This window comes from Eurosta solidaginis, chromosome 5 (assembly GCF_040869045.1).
Source record: "Eurosta solidaginis isolate ZX-2024a chromosome 5, ASM4086904v1, whole genome shotgun sequence".
Lineage (NCBI taxonomy): Eukaryota > Metazoa > Arthropoda > Insecta > Diptera > Tephritidae > Eurosta > Eurosta solidaginis.
Window position 1 is genome coordinate 169,846,049 of NC_090323.1, and position 9,821 is coordinate 169,855,869.

Genomic DNA, 9,821 nt, shown 5'->3' on the forward strand with positions numbered 1-9,821 from the left:
AATCAACGCGTTTCGACGCATATTCGCATCTTCATCAGGATTATATTGACAACATTAAATTCATCTAGTTGTTGAGCACATATAAACATATATACACATAACATTAACAAACAGATACATTTTGTAAAAAAAATTAAACCGCACAACACGTCTTTATTCGTAAATCTTTTGCATTATATTGAGTCAAAAGCTCCAAATAAAACAACAAAAAGAATATTTATGTTTTTCAAAAACTCTTATTGAACTAAAAAAATGTTTCCTTCTAAATAAAAAGAAAAATTAATTTCAAATGAATACATACATTAACCATCCTGTTCATAGATGGCTACCCGGGTACCTTTTGCATATTCAAAAACCATTCTTACATAATCTACAAATAGAAACGAGTCAAAATTTTGTCGCATCCTATGGGAATAAGTCGTCTACAAAAAAGAGAGACAATTTTTTCAAGTATAATTTCATAAAGATGATTTTTTTAATAAATTATTTTTTTATTACTAGCTCTCATGGCTGGGATACCCAGGTATCACTCGTAGTTTTCACGTTTTTACGTAAATAGAAACAAATTAAAATTTTGTGGCATCGTATGGGAATAAGTTTGCTACAAAAAGGAGAGAAATTTTTTTCAAATATACTTTCATAAAGATGGTTTTTTAATAAATTAGTTTTGTATTTCTAAAATTAGTTTTTTATTACTTGTTCTCATGGCTGGGATACCCAGGTACCACTAGTAGTTCTCACGTATGGACTGCCTTGTGGTACGGTACCCGTGTACCCAGCCATGCGAACTAAGAAGAAAAATTATGCATGAACAGGACGGTTAAGCACGAATTTTTATTTTGGTACTAAAAAGTAAAAAAAAGTAAATGAGTAATAGTGCAATATATGTAAATCCATACACAAAAAATTCAGTACAATTTGAACGAAAAAAGTACGATTTTTGAGTGGAGTTAGTACAATTCATGAAATGTCATTTCCCAACCCTGGCTGCACTGAATGAATTGAGAATCAGTTTTGTGACTACTATTTTCTATGGTATAAATATTGCAAGGTAAAACCGGTGAGAGACGAAATGACGTATAAAAATTTTTTAAATTCTCACTGCTCTCACATTTTAATATTTTATACTCAGTTGAATAGAGTATATTAAGTTTGATTGGATAACGGTTGGTTGTACAGGTATAAAGGAATCGAGATAGATATAGACTTCCATATATCAAAATCTTCAGGATCGAAAAAAAATTTGATTGAGCCATGTCCGTCCCTCTGTCCGTCCGTTAACACGATAACTTGAGTAAGTTTTGACGTATCTTGATGAAATTTGGTATGTAAGTTCCTGAGCACTCATCTTACATCGCTATTTAAAATAAACGATATGGGACTATAACCACGCCCAATTTTTCGATATGGAAAATTTCGAAAAACCGAAAAAGTGCGATAATTCATTACCAAAGAGAGATAAAGCGATGAAACTTGGTACGTGAGTTGAACTTATGATGCAGAATAGAAAATTAGTAAAATTTTAGACAATGGCCGTGGCACCGCCCACTTTTAAAAGAAGGTAATTTAAAAATTTTGCAAGCTGTAATTTGGCAGTCGTTGAAGATTTCAAAATGAAATTTGGCAGGAACGTTACTCCTATTACTATATGTACGCTTAATAAAAATTAGCGAAATCGGAGAAGGACCACGCCCACTTAAAAAAAAAATTTTTTTTAAGTAAAATTTTAATAAAAAATTTAATATCTTTACAGTATATAAGTAAATTATGTCAACATTCAACTCTAGTAATGATATGGTGCAACAAAATACAAAAATAAAAGAAAATTTCATAGTGGGCGTGCTCCGCCCTTTTTCATTTAATTTGTCTAGGATACTTTTAATGCCATAAGTCGAACAAAAATTTACCAATCCTTTTGAAATTTGGTAGGGGCATAGATTTTTGACGCTAACTGTTTTCTGTGAAAATGGGCGAAATCGGTTGAAGCCACGCCCAGTTTTTATACACAGTCGTCCGTCTGTCCTTCCGCATGGCCGTTAACACGATAACTTGAGCAAAAATCGACATATCTTTACTGAACTTAGTTCACGTACTTATCTGAACTCACTTTATCTTGGTATAAAAAATGAACGAAATCCGACTATGCCCACTTGCTCGATATCGAAAATTACGAAAAATGAAAAAACTGCTATAATTCTATACCAAATACGAAAAAAGGGATGAAACATGGTAATTGGATTGGTTTATTGACGCGAAATATAACTTTAGAAAAAACTTTGTAAAATGGTTGTGACACCTACCATATTAAGTAGAAGAAAATGAAAAAGTTCTGCAAGGCGAAATAAAAAACCCTTGAAATCTTGGGAGGTATTATATATATAAATATATTAGCGGTATCCAACAGGTGATGTTCTGGGTCACCCTGGTCCACATTTTGGTCGATATCTGGAAACACCTTCACATATACAACTACCACCACTCCCTTTTAAAACTCTCATTAATACCTTTAATTTGATACCAATATCTTACAAACACATTCTAGAGTCACCCCTGGTCCACCTTTATGGCGATATCTCGAAAAGGCGTCCACCTATGGAACTAAGCCCCACACCCTTTTAAAATACTCATTAACACTTTTCATTTGATACCCATATCGTACAAACATATTCTAGAGTCATCCCTGGTCCACCTTTGCGGCGATATATCGAAAAAGCGACCACCTATAGAACGAAGGCCCACTCCCTTTTAAAAATCTATATATTAATACGCTAACAAAATTTCCATACAATCAATTGACAGGCTGTTTCGCATACTTAGCATACGTAAAATCATATAAAAGTTATATGAATCGATTCGTATTGATCAGCCGCAGTGCATAGGCCTATTTTTGTTAACAAATATTACTCTATTTGTTTATAATTAATAGAAAAAGTTTTTTGTAAATTCGAAAATCTGTGCAACTATCGAAATTGCCATCTGTAGGACACATTATGTTCACAAACCCCCCTGAGTACATAGCTCCAAATTCTCAATTGTTGCGTTGCTCAAATGTTTCATCTCTACATATGTATATATTTGTACACACCAAACGGTGAGAGAACTACTGCTTCGTTCATTTTCTGTTGAAATAAAATATTGTTTCCCATTATTTCCAATTACCTATATTGGTTTGTACCAAAATCCTAAAAAAATTGTTCTAAAATAATTATTAGCGCACAAAAAAACTTTAAAGAGAAGTAATAACTTAACCGGCAAAGATATTACATTAAAATTTGTATATTGTCTTTTATGCTAATTTATTTTAATATTTCTTATTTTATTTTATTATATTATCTTTTATTTCAACTTAGTTTATTATTATTTAAATGCAACTTGATTGAACCGGAAAATTTCACGTTGTATATTAAACGAAAAAAAAAAACGACCTAAAATCGAAAACGTTTTTCTCACCGTTTGGCGTGTACAAATATATACATATGTAGAGATGAAACATTTGAGCATTGTATGATTTTATGGAAATTTTGTTAGCGTATTAATATATAGATAGTGGGTAATATACTGCCTATGCAATATTTCGACCTAAAATCGAAAACGTTTTTGGGTCGTTTTTTTTCGTTTAATATACAACATGAAATTTTCCGATTCAATCAAGTTGCATTTAAATAATAATAAACTAAGTTGAAATAAAAGATAATATAATAAAATAAAATAAGAAATATCAAAATAAATTAGCATAAAAGACAGTATACGAATTTTAATATCTTTGTAGCAAATTTATTTATTTTTTGTTCACTATAAGACGTGCTATATCTAAAATGAGCATAAAATTTGGAAATGCAAAAAACATTTGGGTCAAATTTGCAATTAATTGTTATAAATAAATAAATTTGGTGAGTTTGAACAAAAGTTGACCCATTATTTCTGATTTATTTTTTTTTAAAGCACCTAAAATGAAAAACAAAGAATCGGTTAAATAAAGACCTATGCTTTTACGTGTAAGTAAAATTTGTCCAAAAAGATAGGCCGGTTAAGTTATTACTTCTCTTTAAAGTTTTTTTGTGCGCTAACAATTATTTTAGAACAATTTTTTAAAGATTTTGGTACAAACCAATATAGGTAATTGGAAACAATGGGAAACAATATTTTATTTCAACAGAAAATGAGCGAAGCAGTAGTTCTCTCACCGTTTGGCGTGTACAAATATATACATATGTAGAGATGAAACATTTGAGCAACGGAACAATTGAGAATTTGGAGCTATGTACTCGGGGGGGTTTGTGAACATATTGCGTCCTACAGATGGCAATTTCGGTAGTTGCACAGATTTTCGAATTTACAAAAAACTATTTCTATTAATTATAAACAAATAGAGTAATATTTGTTAACAAAAATAGGCCTATGCACTGCGGCTGATCAATACGAATCGACTCATATAACTTTTATATGATTTTACGTATGCTAAGTATGCGAAACAGCCTGTCAATTGATTGTATGGAAATTTTGTTAGCGTATTAATATATAGATTTTTAAAAGGGAGTGGGCCTTCGTTCTATAGGTGGTCGCTTTTTCGATATATCACCACAAAGGTGGACCAGGGATGACTCTAGAATGCGTTTGTACAATGTGGGTATCAAATGAAAGGTGTTAATGAGTGTTTTAAAAGGGCGTGGGCCTTAGTTCTATGGGTGGACGCCTTTTCGAGATATCTCCATAAAGGTGGAGCAGGGGTGACTCTAGAATATGTTTGTAAGATATTGGTATCAAATTAAAGGTATTAATGAGAGTTTTAAAAGGGAGTGGTGGTAGTTGTATATGTGAAGGTGTTTCCAGATATCGACCAAAATGTGGACCAGGGTGACCCAGAACATCACCTGTTGGATACCGCTAATATATTTATATATATAATACCTGCCAAGATTTCAACGGTTTTTTATTTCGCCCTGCAGAATTTTTTCAGTTTCTTCTACTTAATATGGTAGGTGTCACAACCGTTTCACAAAGTTTTTTCTAAAGTTATATTTCGCGTCAATAAACCAATCCAATTACCATGTTTCATCCCTTTTTTCGTATTTGGTATAGAATTATGGCAGTTTTTTCATTTTTCGAAATTTTCGATTTCGAAAAAGTGGTCGTGGTCATAGTCGGATTTCGTTCATTTTTTATACCAAGATAAAGTGAGTTCAGATAAGTACGTGAACTAAGTTCAGTAAAGATATGTCGATTTTTGCTCAAGTTATCGTGTTAACGGCCATGCGGAAGGACAGACGGACGACTGTGTATAAAAACTGGGCGTGGCTTCAACCGATTTCGCCCATTTTCACAGAAAACAGTTAGCGTCAAAAATCTATGCCCCTACCAAATTTCAAAAGGATTGGTAAATTTTTGTTCGACTTATGGCATTAAAAGTATCCTAGACAAATTAAATGAAAAAGGGCGGAGCACGCCCACTTTAAAATTTCCTTATATTTTTGTATTTTGTTGCACCATATCATTCCTGGAGTTGAATGTTGACATAATTTACTTATACTTACTTACTTACTTAATTGGCGCTTAACCGTCTAAACGGTTATGGCCGTCCAACAAGGCGCGCCAGTCGCTCCTTCGCTCCGCCAACCGGCGCTAATTGGTCACACCAAGGGAGTTTAAATCGTTTTCCACCTGGTCCTTCCAACGGAGTGGGGGCCGCCCTCTACCTACCATAGGCGGGTTCCGATAGAAACACTTTCTTGGCCGGAGCATCATCTTTCATTCGCATAACATGGCCTAGCCAGCGCAGCCGCTGCGTTTTAATTCGTTGGACTATGTTGATGTCTGCGTATAGCTCGTACAGCTCATCATTAAATCTTCTTCGGTACTCGCCATCGCCAACGCGTAGAGGTCCATAAATCTTTCGAAGAACTTTTCTCTCGAACACTCCCAAAGCCGCTTCATCTGCTGTTGTCATGGTCCATGCTTCTGCCCCATATAGCAGGACGGGTACGATAAGTGACTTGTAGAGTATGATTTTCGTTCGCCGAGAGAGGACTTTACTTTTCAATTGCCTACCTAGTCCGAAGTAGCATTTATTGGCAAGATTTATTCCTCGCTGAATTTCAGTGCTGATGTTGTTGCTAGTGTTGATGCTGGTTCCCAAATAAACGAAGTCTTTTACTATTTCGAAATTATGGCTGCCAACAGTAGCGTGGTTGCCAAGGCGCATATGCGCTGACTCTTTGCTCGATGACAGCAGGTACTTCGTTTTGTCCTCATTCACCATCAAACCCATCTTTACCGCTTCTTTTTCCAGTTTGGAGTAAGCAGAACTAACAGCGCGGGATTTACTTATATACTGTAAAGATATAAAATTTTTTGTTAAAATTTTACTTAAAAAGAAAATTTTTTTTTTAAAGTGGGCGTGGTCCTTCTCCGATTTCGCTAATTTTTATTAAGCGTACATATAGTAATAGGAGTAACGTTCCTGCCAAATTTCATCATGATATCTTCAACGACTGCCAAATTACAGGTTGCAAATTTTTTAAATTACCTTCTTTTAAAAGTGGGCGGTGCCACGCCCATTGTCCAAAATTTTACTAATTTTCTATTCTGCATCATAAGTTCAACTCACGTACCAAGTTTCATCGCTTTATCTCTCTTTGGTAATGAATTATCGCACTTTTTCGGTTTTTCGAAATTTTCCATATCGAAAAATTGGACGTGGTTATAGTCCCATATCGTTCATTTTAAATAGCGATGTGAGATGAGTGCTCAGGAACCTACATACCAAATGTCATCAAGATACGTCAAAATTTACTCAAGTTATCGTGTTAACGGACGGACATGGCTCAATCAAATTTTTTTTCGATCCTGAAGATTTTGATATATGGAAGTCTATATCTATCTCGATTCCTTTATACCTGTACAACCAACCGTTATCCAATCAAACTTAATATACTCTGTTCAACTGAGTATAAAATATTAAAATGTGAGAGCAGTGAGAATTTAAAAATTTTTTTAAACGTCATTTCTTCTCTCACCGGTTTTACCTTGCAATATTTATACCATAGAAAATAATAGTAACAAAACTGATTCTCAATTCATTCAGTTGCAGCCAGGGTTGGGAAATGACATTTCATGAATTGTACTAACTCCACTCAAAAATCGTACTTTTTTCGTTCAAATTGTACCGAATTTTTTTGTGTATGGATTTACATATATTGCACTATTACTCATTTACTTTTTTTTACTTTTTTTTAATTTATTAAAAAACCATCTTTATGAAAGTATATTTGAACAAGTAAGGAAGGTTAAGTTCGGGTGTAACCGAACATTACATACTCAGTTGAGAGCTATGGTGACAACATAAGGGAAAATAACCATGTAGGAAAATGAACCGAGGGAAACCCTGGAATGTGTTTGTATGGCATGGGTATCAAATGAAAGGCATTAAAGAGTATTTTATGAGGGAGTGGGCCATAGTTCTATAGGTGGACGCCATTTAGAGATATAGCCATAAAGGTGGATCAGGGTTGACTCTATAATGCGTTTGTACGATATGGGTATCAAATGAAAGATGTTAATGAGTATTTTAAAAGGGAGTAATCCTTAGTTCCATAGGTGGACGCCGTTTCGAGATATCGCCATAAAGGTGGACCAGGTGTGACCCTAGAATTTGTTTGTACAATATGGGTATCAAAAGAAAGGTGCTAATGAGTATTTTAAAAGGGAGTAATCCTTAGTTCCATAGGTGGACGCCGTTTCGAGATATCGCCATAAAGGTGGACCAGGGGTGACCCTAGAATTTGTTTGTACAATATGGGCATCAAACGAATGGTGTTAATGAGTATTTTAAAAGGGAGTGGGCCTTAGTTCTATAGGTGGATGCCGTTTCGAAATATCGTCATAAAAGTGGACCAGGGGTGACTCTAAAATGTGTTTGTACGATATGGGTATCAAATTAAAGGTATTAACGATGGTTTTAAAAGGGAGTGGTGGTTGTTGTATAGGTGGTCGCCTTTTCGAGATATCGCCATAAAGGTGGACCAGGGGTGACTCTAGAATGCGTTTGTACGATATGGGTATCAAATGAAAGGTGTTAATGAGTAGTTTAAAAGGGAGTAATCCTTAGTTCCATAGGTGGACGCCGTTTCGAGATATCGCCATAAAGGTGGACCAGGGGTGACCCTAGAATTTGTTTGTACAATATGGGTATCAAAAGAAAGGTGTTAATGAGTATTTTAAAAGGGAGTAATCCTTAGTTCCATAGGTGGACGCCGTTTCGAGATATCGCCATAAAGGTGGACCAGGGGTGACCCTAGAATTTGTTTGCACAATATGGGCATCAAACGAAAGGTGTTAATGTGTACTTTAAAAGGGAGTGGGCCTTAGTTCTATAGGTGGACGCCGTTTCGAAATATCGTCACAAAGGTGGACCAGGGGTGACTCTAGAATGTGTTTGTACGATATGGGTATCAAATTAAAGGTATTAATGAGGGTTTTAAAAGAGAGTGGTGGTAGTTGTATAGGTGGACGCCGTTTCGAAATATCGTCACAAAGGTGGACCAGGGGTGACTCTAGAATGTGTTTGTACGATATGGGTATCAAATTAAAGGTATTAATGAGGGTTTTAAAAGAGAGTGGTGGTAGTTGTATATGTGAAGGCGTTTTCAAGATATCGACCAAAATGTGGACCAGGGTGACCCAGAACATTATCTGTGGGATACCGCTAATTTATTTATATATCTAATACCTACCAAGATTTTAAGGGTTTTTTATTTCGCCCTGCTGAACTTTTTCATTTTCTTCTACATAATATGATAGGTGTCACAACCATTTTATAAAGTTTTTTCTAAAGTTATATTTCACTTCAATAAAACAATCCAATTACCTTACCATGTTTCATCCCTTTTATCGTATTTGGTATAGAATTATGGCATTTTTTTCATTTTTCGTAATTTTCGATATCGAAAAAGTGGGCGTAGTTATAGTCGGATTTCGTTCATTTTTCATACCCAGATAAAGTGAGTTCAAGTAAGCACGTGAACTAAGTTCATTAAAGATATGTCGATTTTTGCTCAAGTTATCGTGTTAACGGCCATGCGGAAGGACAGACGGACGACTGTGTATAAAAACTGGGCGTGGCATCAACCGATTCCGTCCATTTTCACAGAAAACATTTAACGTCATAAAATCTATGCCCCTACCAAATTTCAAAAGGATTGGTTGATTTTTGTTCGACTTATGGCGTTAAAAGTATCCTAGACAAATTAAATGAAAAAGGGCGGAGCCACGCCCATTTTGAAATTTTCTTTTATTTTTGTATTTTGTTGCACCACATCATTACTGGAGTTGAATGTTGACATAATTTACTTATATACTGTAAAGATATTAAATTTTTTGTTAAAATTTTACTTTAAAAAAATTTTTTTTTTAAAAGTGGGCGTGGTCCTTCTCCGATTTTGCTAATTTTTGTTAAGCGTACATATAGTAATAGGAGTAACGTTCCTGCCAAATTTCATCATGATACCTTCAACGACTGCCAAATTACAGCTTGCAAATTTTTAAATTACCTTCTTTTAAAAGTGGGCGGTGCCACGCCCATTGTCCAAAATTTAACTAATTCTCTATTCTGCGTCATAAGTTCAACTCATCTACCAAGTTTCGTCGCTTTATCTGTCTTTTATAATGAATTATCGCACTTTTTCGGTTTTTCGAAATTTTCGATATCGAAAAAGTAGGCGTGGTTATAGTCCGATATCGTTCATTTTAAATAGCGATCTGAGATGAGTGCTCAGGAACCTACATACCAAATTTCATCAAGATACCTCAAAATTTACTCAAGTTAT